The following is a 13,273-nucleotide window of genomic DNA, read 5'->3' on the forward strand; positions in this document are numbered from 1 at the left end:
CATATAACAAAAAAAACACGTGTATTTTGTATCTACTTGATGCATTGATAAAGTTCATATTGTCTACAAGAGAAGAAAAAACATGTTCGTTAATTGATCCATACCTCTTGTTCAGAAGAAATTCTCTAATTAGAGAAACAGGCTGTCTATTATTCATTGCTTCTTCATTGATGTTTATATGATTTTTCACATCCAGTTGATAGAGCATCTCCGTGAACAATCCCACCATGTCGGGTTTAAGGGGGACCCTAACAAAAGCCACACAATCAAACTGTGGTTTAAGCCGATGGTACACAACATGGGCAAGAGTTGTCTTGCCCAATCCCCCAAGGCCTACAATGGAGACTATTTTCTGTTGATTCATTGACGACATGTCATCTCCCTCTGTCAACATCTTGATTAACACATCTTTTGGTCCGTCGATGCAGACGAGGTCTTTCTCATCTTTGTACAACGGCCGTAGGCAACCGTCAAGATGTTTATGTGTGGCAAACACGTCCAGGACATGCAATGTTATCTCTTTGATACGGGCAATCAGATCTTTAGGATCTTGATGAGGAGGATTCAGTGAATCTCTGGTCCTTGTAAAGAGCCGCCTGCAGACACCCGGGTTAGCGGCTGGTTTAGAGCACTCAGCCGTCAGGATGTCGACGATGTTCTCACTCTTGCAGAACGCCTCGCTGATTTTGGATAACCAACCCCGATCAAACTTATCGAGCTGGTCTGGCGGCGCATCTGTCATACTGCAGAAGTAAGCTTGCAGGCGCCTCTGCTCTTCTGCAACATACTTGAGGTCTTCCTTGGCGCCGGATGGCAGGTTGCACTCCTCCATGAGCAGCTTGCCGAGCTTGGACAGGACGGAGGAACCCATGACCCCCGCCGTGATGTCCATGCCCGGTGCGGTGCCTCCCCTCTCTCTCTCTCACTTTTGATCTCTGGTGGTGGATCTCCCTCAGTTACAGGCCGTTGACTTACATAGCAGCGAGCCTGGAATCTGGATTGGCCATGTGGTGAAGAAGAAATAGGTGGTGGTGGTGGTGGTGCGGATGGCAAGAAGGCAGGGAGCACATGGATGCACCGGCGGCGTGTTGTGAGATAGCCGACGGCTGTCAGCCTGAAATAGGGAGATGCTAGCTAAGCTAGCTTAAGGTGGCTGTGGGAGACCCTACGGAAATTCCTACCATTTGATCGAGAGAGTAATGGAGACGGAGTGAAGCCTCTCTTTCGCATGATTTCTCCCTATATATGGAAGCGGAGAAGAGGGCAGCTGCAAGTTAAAATCAAGAGAGATGATGAGCATTGTGATTCAGCCATTCAGGACGTGCATAGAGAAGACGAATACATTTCAGTTTGCAGGTAGGAAGCGGAAAAACCAAAGGGAAGCTGCATGTGGTGGTCGGACTTACAGCGTGGTCGGCCGGTCCGAGAGGACACCGGCTGTCAGAGAGGTGGCGAGCGGGGACGGGGAGGCGGTGCTGCCGCCTGCCGGGCGAGGGGAGGCTCGACGGCGTGCAGGATGGGCCAAGGCAGTCTCGAGGGCGTGGTTGGGTGGGTGGGTTTGTGGGGGTGGTGGGTGAGCCGGTGGCTGCGGCGAGAGGGAGGGAGGGAGGGAGTCGACGGCGTGGAGGTGTGCTCCAGAGTATCGGGGGGCTTCAGGTTTCAACCGATTTTTCGGTGGGGTCCTCCTCTACATTTTTTTGCGATAAAAAGAAAACACAGCAAATTTATTTTGTATATGTTACGCAAAATATAGCACAAATTCGTAGGGGCAAACATTTTTTTCATCTGAAAATCCCGATTTTCTCGGTAGCGAGTACAAAGTTTCAGAGTTGAAACTTTAAGCCATTACTTTTGCTGGTCGTAGATACAAAAGCCGTGATTTTATGGGTCCCTCGTACTAAGAATCAAGAGCTGAAACTTTAAGCGTCTTTTTACTCATCGCATCGCTCTCACTAAGTTTTAAGAGTTGAAACTTAATAACTATTTTCAAAATTGGTCAAGAGATATTTAAAATGGATCTTATTTGAAAGTCCTCATCAGAAAAAAAAAACTTGAATATTAACTTATTTTCAACTTTTTATTCAAAAGATAAAAAAGTTGAAAGCCAAAAAAAAAGCATGCGCAAGAGACTCGGTGCCCAGCATCTGTATGTCCCAAATACTCTCCCGCAAATACAGTAATACTGTAACTAAATATAAAACGTTACTAGTTCAAAGTATAGATGAACAATCTTTTTAGGACTGTGCTAACCACCAGTCGACTGGTGGTTAGCGACAGATCCGCACGATCCTCTCGTGATCCATTCCTTCCATCCGGCGTGCGATCTCTGATTTTTCTGGCGATCCCACCACTTCTCCCGCTTCCTTTTTATTTTCTGGCGTGATAGAAAAAATATGATAAAAATGTTGTAGGTGGCAGGAGTCAAACTCACTACCTCTTGGTAGATAATCACTTGTCATATCCACCTGGTCTGTTTTCAACTTGTGGTTACAAGGAAGATCGATATATATTTATACTGGTACATACATGACTAGAAAAACAAGCCAGTTTCTTTTCTTCTTATCAATTTTTCTTCCCTTTTGTACACAGTAATTCGTGCATCATATACCTGATAACTCACGCAACGTTGTAACATTTTGACCCTAGATAAAAAATTGTTGTAACACACAGCTTATCTGTAAAAGAGTGCGGTAATTATACGTCACGAACCTGATAACTCACTCAGAAACACCATGGTAACTATTGACCCGAAGAAAAAAAATGTTGTTCTAACACATCCCGATAACTTATCTGTAAAAAGAGCATGGTAGTTTATACGCTATAAATCAGATAACTCACGCACAAACATTGTGATAATGTTTTTGACCACAGGAATTTCTTTTGTAACACACCCCAATAACTCTCTATAAAGAGCATGGTAATATATACGCCACGAACATGATAACTCACTCACAAACACCACAATAACTTTGGGCCCAGAGAAAATAAGTTAAATTTTGTGGAATAAAAGTTGTTGTAAAGAGCATGATAATTTATATGTCACGAACCTGATAACTCATGCACAAACACCGTGGTAACTCACGTACAAACACCATGGTAATTCACATGGGATCCGAACCTGCATCGGATAGCAAGGACACACCTAATGCCAAGACCAACAACCATTACACCAACCTACACTGTTGTTCAATACTTGAAAACAAAATCTTTTAAAACTCTTTCTCATGATTGTCAGATGACAAAAAGAAAGGTATTTTCCTCAAGTTTTTTCCACTGCATAAATGATGATATACTATATGTGTGAATGTATAAAGGGACTCCTCTATGACTTTTTATCAGGGTCAGGTACATAAGTTATCAGGTATGCGATGTGTGAGTTACCATGCTATTCACACAAAAGTTATCGAGGGGGTGTGTTTATCTACCCCCTGGTAGCTTATGTACAAATATCGAGGGGATATTTCATCAACCCCCCCCCCCTTCCCTCGGTTGCCAAAGTTATCAAGATAGGATCCATAAGTTATCAGGCCTATAATGTGTGAGTACCATGCTATTCACACGAAAGTTCGTCAACTCCCCCCCCCCCCTTTCGGTCGCCGAAGTTACCAGTACAACGGTAAATAAGTTATCGGGTCTGCAATGTGTGAGTTATCATGCTATTCATAAAAGTTACCGGGGGATATTTAATCAACTCCTCAAAGAAGAAAGAAAAAGGAAGCAACATGGAATGGTAAAAAATAATATGATGTGCATTCTTTTGCACAACAAATAGTCTAACTGAGCTGGTTAGTGTCTGTTTCACATTAGCTGCTTGGCGTGTGTTCAAATCCCATATTTAGCATCATTTTTTTTTGACTAAAAAGGGCGTGCCAATAGATCTAGCACCCGAATAAATGACAGGCCCAATCCAGAGAAAAAATCACGGCAGTCAATGCCATAATCTCAGGATTTCCTCCCACTAAATTCGCCATCAAGTTAGCAAGTCGTACATTTTAAACCTTGAACAAAGAACCAGTATGCAATACATTCATAGTCTGAGCACTTTTTACAACAACGAAGTCTGGGCGAGTTGGTTATTGCGATGGTGCACCTGCAGGAGGTCGGGGGAACGAATCCCGTCTTGGCCGCCCTTTATTTTTCTCGCGCGGAGTCGAGCGCTTGGATGAGTCGCGACCACGCGATGGGAATCGGACGACGCACGAATCGTACGTGCCTGTCGCTAAATTCCTGCCGGCAGGAAATTAGCTTTGTCGATCTTATAAAAGCTATACGCATCAATAAAGCCATATGTGACCGATGTTATAACTATGTCGAGGGAGGTTTGTTTTAGAAAAGGAGGAGGACCCCCGGCCTCTGCATCTGGAAAATGCATGCGGTCACTTTATTAATTATTCACACAAGACCTTAAGTCATACAACAGTAAGACTAAAACCACCGTCTAGGCAATATCTGTCGCTACTCCTAACCAGTTGATGAAGGGATGCTGATAGTCCGGGCCTGATACCAAGCAGACCTTGCAGCCAAACCTAAACATCTAAGACCTGAGGTCCCAACCAGGATGCCTCCCGGGTACGGGGACCTACCAGTCCGGCGCACTCCTCAACCAGGACGCCTGCCGGGTATGAGGCCGCCGCAGCCACCTGCCACCAATCCATCTTCAGAGTTGTACTGTTGCATCTACCGTGCCAGGTCTCTCTGTCATCGACGCCACCACGACGCCGGACATCGTCGTCCTCCTGTGCGAGTCCATCCTCACACATCGAACGCCGAATCTGCACTGCGCCACCCCGTCGTGATCCGCCGCCATCAATGTGTAGGATGAAGCACCGCTCCACCAAAGATGTTGCCGCTGGTCCCGCGAGGCCGAGTGCACCTCCAAGAATGCCGCCCCCAAGGGGGTAACGACACATGATTGCCGCCAACATCCGATCAGCTGATCTAGGGTTTCCCCCGGAGGTATTGTGTGGAGTTGGGAGCTTCACCTCGATGATGCCTTCATGAAGGAAATGATGATAAGGGAATCGTCATCACCGGCTCCGGCCATCGATCGAAGACCAGGTTGTCACCCAGATCCGTCCCAAGTAATCCACTAGACAACCTGTGCACCGTCTCGACCGCCTTCAAAGCCCAGATCTAGCCGCTTAGATACGGCGACTAACCGTAACAGCAGTGCCACCGTAGGAGCCCTGGCGCACCGGCCACTGCCTGAGTGTGCCACCACTAGAGCCTAGGAGGAGGGCTCCCACCCCGCCTCGCCAAGCCGCACCGGCCACTGCCTGAGTGTGCCACCACTGGAGCCTAGGAGGAGGGCTCCCACCCAGCCTCGCCAAGCCGCGAGAGACGCCGAGATCGATCCCGCGCGCTCGTCACCATCTTTGATCCGAACCAATCCGTAGATCAGATCACCATCACAGATCCGCCTTGGACAGGGACTGCACCACGCCATGCCGCCGCGGGAAGCCCTAGCTTCACCAACCGCCACCATCCAGGGTCGTAGCCTCGGGATCCAGCCAGAACATCACCGCTGCCACCGGCCATGTTCCGCCACCACTGACCGGACAAGACGCTGGCCCCTGTGACCTCCACCGCCATGACCATGCAAGCCCACCGAGCAGCCTGCACCACCAGATCTTCCACAAAGCCCGCAGCTCCGCCGCCTCCTCCCATCACCACGCCGCCACTGCGCTGTCGTCGGACGAACGGCCGCGCCACCACGACTCAGATCGAGGAGGAGGGCCCCTGCGCCACAGGTGACCCGCCTCACCCAATGTAACACAAGAGGGAAGGGAGCCTCCGCCGCCGCCCTCAGCCGCCCGGGGCTTCGCCCGGCAACCTCCTCCAACGACGGCGGAGGGGAGGGAGAGGTTGGTTGAGCCCGGCGGCGGTGGGGGTTAGGGTTCCGCCTGAGCCGCCCTAGCGGGGGGCAGCGCCATGTCGAGGGAGGTGGAGGGTCATTCAAAGATTATACTGCCAGCCTTGTTAGGTAAAAACCTTCCTAGCCACCCGTTCCAACCGCATAGACGCCGCGTTGAACAACGATTGGTACTATGTTCGGTGTAATATAGACCGCATACAAAACGAATATGTACATCAGTATAGAATCTGCATAAGAGAAGAAACTTTGGCACTAAATATATTTGGTATTCCGTCAAGCTAGTATATTAGCGACATTTGTGGGCAGATACAAATTGGACGCCCTTTGGATAATTGACCACATAGAATGTGCAAACGGGTTGTGAAAGAATAGGTCTTTGATTGTCACATCATGCTACACTACTTACTTGCCAATTGCCACGAGCGAAGTCGATTTTAGTTAGCACAACTCCCCTCCCTTTTAAAGGTACCACATGAAAATCGTAACTTTCAGTGGTATCTTTGATTTTCATATTTGTTTATTATTATCCACTAAAATCTCAGAGTGCATGAGTCCATAGTACATGGAGTCAGTTGGGAAGGACCCAGATGTAGTAGAACTCTAATGAAACACATCTCATCCTTGTGGCAGGTTGATCGCATCCAAACAAGATAGAAGATGTTGTCATGACATAACACATGAACCGACCAAATTTTGCCTGAATGAAACATCCGTCGGAGAGGAACTAAGAGCATCTACAGTCAGGCGCCCCAAACCCGCCTCAAACGCCCTGGCGGCCCGCCCGGCCACTGACCGGACATGAAATGTCAATCCAGACGGACGCTTCAAACAGGCCTCAAACACCCGGGGTGACCGGCAGCCCTCATATCCAGCCCAAATATGGGGCGGATATGGGGGCACCCGAGCGCGTCCGCCACATCGGACTCGGCCCATGCTGGCCCACCCGACCCCACATATATTTCTCCCCATCCGCTCGCAGGACCAAATTCTAGCCCCTTCACACTTCACTCCCACAACTCCCTCCGCCACCCAAGCTTACCTCCGGTGATTTCCGGCCGTCTCTGGCATGGCGGGCAGCGGATCTGACTCTGGCTAGTCCGGATCCGTCTACTGGGGTGTCATCCCATGCGGGGTTGGAGGAGGCAATGGCGGTCTGCATTGCACTTCGTCGCTCCCGGGATGACAGTGCCCGGGCCACGACAGGATCTGTGCGGCGCTACTCCATAGAATCGGCTCAACGGGTGCTCGGGTCCTCTGAGCTGGATCATTGCGGTCCCGACAGCTGGAAAATGTCTCCTTCCCATCACTGGTCGGGCGGACTATGAGTCCCGCCGTGGATGGGAGGCCCGCCGTGGAAAGGAGAGGATAATGGCCGTCGAGGCCCGTATAGCGGGGGCAATGGCAGCAGCGGAGACGGCTGATGCGGTGATGCGGGCGGCTGCAGAGGAGGAAGCCATCGGCAGCCGCATTATGATGAAACGGCAGCGGACGAACAAACGCGCCTTTGCCCGAGAGCAGAATCGGGCGGTCCCTGCCATGGCCGGACTGCCACCGAAGGAGGACAACGACAACGAGGATAGCTCCTGCGACGAGCAGATGCGACTCGATCCCTACTGTGCCTTTGACTGGTACTTTTGCGAGAAGGACGGCAAGGGCGCCGGGAAGGGCAAGGGCAGCCGTGGATGTTCTCCACCATAACCAAACATGACAAATTTTGGTTGTCCGGTGGCATGTTAGTAGTGATGGAGTAGCCGGACGATGTGTGTAATGCATCAACATAGTTGGATGAGTTTGTATTGATTTGAGATATGATAAGTTGTCCAATTGTGAGAAGGCAAATTATAGACTTGACCTGTCAGTGGCGGGCATTTGAGGGGCCCGATTTGTAAAGTTCGGTTGTAGATACTATAAGAAGATGTGCAAGGGCACCATTCTTATCGTGAACAATACAATACAAAGTTGGGTACCGTTCCCGCGGAGTGGCACTTACCTATTTGTCCTCCTTATCAAGAAAGATCCGAAGTGGAAAGATATTTCTGTGTTACTAGTGGGCCATTCAAAAAATGTGAATTTCCAAGCTTCCAACAAGTCTGAGACACTGATATGCCGTAAGACCTATATATAATTTTGATCATTTCATGCTACAATTATATCATTTTGGCATAGTTTTGCCATCTATTTTTGTTATTTTCTGAACTAACCTATTAATTCAGTGCCAAGTGTCATTTGTTTTTTCTGCTATTTTTAGACTTTTCAGAAAAATCCATTTCTCAAGGACCAAAAAAATCAGAAAAATTTATATTATGAAGTTCAGAAGAAGATCGATTCAGGTGTGACACCGTGTGCACCGGGCACCACCTTTCAACTGCCTATTGATGCCCCTACCTTTATATACTCCCGAAAGCCCAAAGAAAATTATTAAGGATTTTTTTCCGCTGTGGCACTTCTATGTTCCATGAGCAGGTACGTGTCACATGTCCTACTCTACCTCGCCTGTGACCGGAGCAACACTTCAAAGGGCGCAGCCGACTGCCGGACAAAGACAAGGCGGAGCCGGACGAGCTCTACTTTGATTAAATTTCATGTTGCATGTAATAATGAAGTATCGGGTTGTGTATTCGATTTGTTATGTTTTCGGGTCACTGCCCGCGAACGTGTCCGCGGGCGTTTGGAGACCGGAATTTGGTACTTTCGGTTGTAGATGCTGTATGTACCTAACATGCTCATGAACCAATTGCAGTCAAATGAACAGATGCCTACATTACTCCAACAGCAGCGCGTTGAGTTCTTTAGAGAAGAAGATCAAAGAGCAAATATAATTATATCCAGTGGTGCCACAAAGCTAGCTAGTAAATGCCAACTCACCTTGCTTTTTAAGAAACCTAGTAGAACAAGTCGATCATATTTGTATTCATCAGTTGTGAGTGTCTTATTTTGCACTAGCTAGATGCAGATCAATTTTCTTGAGATCTGCAAAACAGAAAGCGACTTCACATAGTACAGATACCAAGTCTTTTTAGACCGTCGTGTTTAGGTTTTATTTATCATTTTCAAGCCTTATCATGTATACTGTGCAAGATCATGCAGATGCCGACTGGTGCATTATTTTGTCAGAGTAGGCAGCGAACGGTAGTTGCTCCTATTTATATGGAGCAATAAAACAGAGTTACCAGAAGACCTCAAATCCCATGGTTGCTTATTTTCCTGTCCGGCCTTCGAAACTAACTTCTATGACGGGAACCTTCAACGCGTGAGGACATCTAAATTTAGTGACGAGTACTTGTGAAGAGACCTAAGAAAATATAGTTTTCCTGACATCTGCGGCTTAACCCATGACGTTCAGTTTCCCACTTATTTTCGAAAAAGAGGGAAAGATCCTCAGCCTCTATTCCGACTGATTCACACCACCAATTTTCATTTTCCAAAAATGAGGTTAAAACTCCTGACCTCCGGTGTGATGCACACATCCATTTTAATCAATTATTAAGCAGAGTACATAACAAAGAAAACCACGACCTAACTTCTACTCCCTCCGTTCCAAAATAGATGGCTCAACTTTATACAAACTTTAGTACAAAGTTGGGTCATCTATTTTGGAACGGAGGGAGTACAAGATATTAAAAGACATACGATTAGGCCGACTTCTTCCGTAGCAGTGCCTTTTTTTTCTTCGATAAAGGGCGCTTTTATTATCTCAAAATGTAGCATCAAGCGATACAAAGCATTTAGAGTATCACCCGGCCTCTGCATAATTAGGATGCACGCAGCCAAATATCAAAAATCTGACAAGAAAAGAAAAATGACAATTCGGCAAGAGTAGAGTCCTATAGACCGACAATATGCCTATGTCGAAACGGTTGGTGGACCGATGCGGAGATTATGTTGCCACCCATGTTGGGTAAAAAACTTCATAGCCACCTGCTCCAATCGCGTACACTCCGCCTTGAATAGCGGTTGGTACTCCGCACGTTGTAGTATAGACCACATACGAAGCGAGTGCGTACAACGGAAAATAACCTGCAAAGGAAAAGCATTTTTGTCATTAAAAACCAAATCGTTTCTACATAGCCAAAGCGACCATAGTAAAGCGATGCCGCAGTGCCTTTAAGAAGGAAAAATATATATACTCATGTCAGCGTTGCCATGTATGACCGTAGACGGCCTAGACAAGGATTTTCATCTTGATTGCCGAGACCAATCAGTGACGAGTAACACAACAATAAGAAGACAACGCCTACAATAAAGTAAAACGCAAGTTCGCCGTTGTTGAGCCCGACCAATAAAGGCAAGGACAAGATTTTTCACCCCAAAAAGTATTTTCAATGCCCGAATAATCTGCATGAGATAATAAAACCATCATGCATGACAAACAGAAAAGACTCGTCAGTACTGATCAGTGGTGTTCATGACCCATATTGGTGAACACAACTGACGGGCCAGGATAAGAATGCGCATATAGGGGGTAAAATGTCACCACCGACAGGCATATGTTTATTTATTCATTGTTTAATTTATTGGCTAGCATCAACAGCTCCACATATTAATGATTCGATGGTGTCTTGAATGGATTGCACATGGCAGCAGGGTTGTTTGTTGGTAGTATTATCGTGGGGGATCTTGATGATTGATCCCAGTTAATTAGAAAAGGAATACAATAACAACATTTCGTACAACAGCATCGTTGACATAATAAGGCGTGGATCTTGCGGGCAATAAATTTAATCAACTCTTATTGAATGTTAAACCTCGAGTTATGGCCTGTCAGTTGTCAGCTTTGGCGTGAATCTTGATGATAAACCTGTCGATTAGTACTTGCGAAAGAAACAAAGTGAAAATGGAAGAGTGTGTTTCGATATGCCCCTCTATTCTGCTAAGTATTTCTCGCACGGAACCAACAGCAAGCAACCGCAAACAGCCTTATTTTGGGATCTATATAGCTGCTCATCTGCCCCAGCATGCACACTGTTGACTGTTGAGATTAATAGCTGTTACAATTGACGTGCCTCCCATTTTTCAGGTAATTTATACTAGTTGGAGTCATCATTGCGTATAACAGAATCAGCCATAGCAGAGTATTTAGAAATCTTTATAGGGTTAGCTTAGTATATCGATTTTCTAGAAGAAAAGAATAGAGTGCTTAGGAAAAAAATTCTGGGGGAGCAGAGAATATCAATAAGGAGTACTGATTTTTTGACCCTTTTTGTACGAAAAACTAGTTCCTATTCCACTAGCAAGCGCGCGTTGTTCGCTTGACGGGGATTCGATTCCGCCATTTCTAGCTTATCACTTTTGTGAATTCACATCCATTTTTTCAAATTCATTATTTTTGAATTTGTGATCATTTTTTCAAATTTGTGAACAAGCTTTGAAACCGTGAATATTTCTGGATGCACAAATATTGATCAAATTCCTGAACCTTTTTCGAATCATGAAATTTATTTCAAATTCAAGAAAAAGTTTCAAACTTGTGATCTATTTTCCAAATTCACATGAAAATTTTCACGTTCATGAACATTTTTTTGGTCACCTCCATTTTTTCAAATTTATAGATCAACTTGTAAATTCTGGAACATTTTTAGAATTTTCATTTTGAACTTAAATTACTATTATTTTTAACAACAAAAAATTAAAATCTTAGCACACACATACACATCCTTTTCTGCACACGCACACCCTTGTTAGTAAACAAACCACACTTCCTTTAACAGCAGACCTTCTACCAGGGAGCTACTATAGGGCACCTTATGCATCGGTTGAGCCAACTAGCGCTCACCGCAGCACGCTAGTGGACTGGCCAATGAACACTCAAGGCGGGGAAAATTTGTAATTATAACACGAAAAAACACCGAAAAGTGGCTTCGGTGAGGAATCGAGTCTGTGCAATTTAGCTCCAGTGCGTGGTTGGCTAAACACTAGAGCTACTTATGGCTTAGTGAATGAAATATTACAACACGAACATGTTAAGAACAAAACCGTAGCCATGAAATTTAGTAGAACGTGATTTCTTATGAAAAGAAATGCAAACAGAATTTCAGAAAACACCACGAATTTGAAAAAAGTTCGTCGAATTTGAAAAAACGTTCATCGATTTGGACAGAAAGTTCATCAAAATTTTTATAAAAGTTTCTCGATTTTGAAAAAAGTTCATCGAATTCAGAAAAAAATCATCAAATGTGAAGAAGTTCATCAAATTAGAAAAATTCCATTGATTTTGAAAAAAATCCATCAAATTAGAAAAGGTCCATTGATTTTGAAAAAGTGAAGCAGCGGACATGAGGGTTGTGGCCGAGAGCCCAAAAGCAGGGGAAAATAGGGAGCCAGGGGCGGAGGTGACACCATGGCGAACGACGGGGCCATCGCCAGAGTCTGGAGAACGATCTTGTCGTCTAGCGTGCGTGCAACACGGCAGCGGCCTCGCGAGTGTTTCGTCTTTTCGTGCGCTAGACCGTTGGGTGGTGTTGTCTCGCACAAGAGCTATGTCTCGCATTAAGCGAGACGGTAGGAGTTCACGCAAGTATTTTTTTCATCTCCTGTAGCAACTGGGCCGGCCCATTTATCTTTCCGATCACTGCCACACGAAGTTCGATCTCTTTTTTACATTTCTTTTGCGTTTTATTTTGTTTCATCTACCATTTTTTTGTTTTCCTTTCTTTTCTCCGGTTGTTTTCTTCTTTTTTTGGTTTTCTCTTTCTTTTTATTCTCCAAATTTTTTTCATTCGTTTTACCTTTTCTTCTTTGGTTTATTTTTCATTTTCTTTTTTCTTTGGTTTATTTTGTTTATTTCTTGGTTTCATTTATTTAATTTTGGTTTGCATACTACATATTCTTTATATGTCAACAACATTTCTCATCTAATATTTTTCCAATACAAATTTAACATTTCTTTAATACATGGTGAACATTTTTCTATCGACATTTTTACCATATTTTAAATGCTTGATTTACATTTTTCAAATAGAAGATTAACTTTTTTTCAATACATGGTTAATATTTGTTCTATGCATTCTTTAAAAATTTAAATGCTTGATTAACAGTTTTTAAATAAAATTATTAACATTTTCTGAATACATGGCCAACAGTTTTCTATACACATTTAACATTTTCCAGACGCTTGACGAACTTTTTTCAAACACTTGTTCAACATTTTTTTCAAATCCTTGATTAACATTTTTATATACATCATAAAAATATTCATCAGTTTTTAATACATGGTCAACACTTTTTCTATACACATATAACATTTTTCAAGTCCTTGATTACCATTTTTCAAATAGTTGTCCAACATTTTCCAAGTGCTTGGTTATTTTTTTTAAAATACTTGTCCAATATTTTTACAAATGCTTGATTACCATTGTTATATACATGATAAAAAAATTTCATCATTTTCTTAATACATGG

This window comes from Triticum aestivum, chromosome 6B, assembly GCF_018294505.1.
Source record: "Triticum aestivum cultivar Chinese Spring chromosome 6B, IWGSC CS RefSeq v2.1, whole genome shotgun sequence".
Classification (NCBI taxonomy): domain Eukaryota; kingdom Viridiplantae; phylum Streptophyta; class Magnoliopsida; order Poales; family Poaceae; genus Triticum; species Triticum aestivum.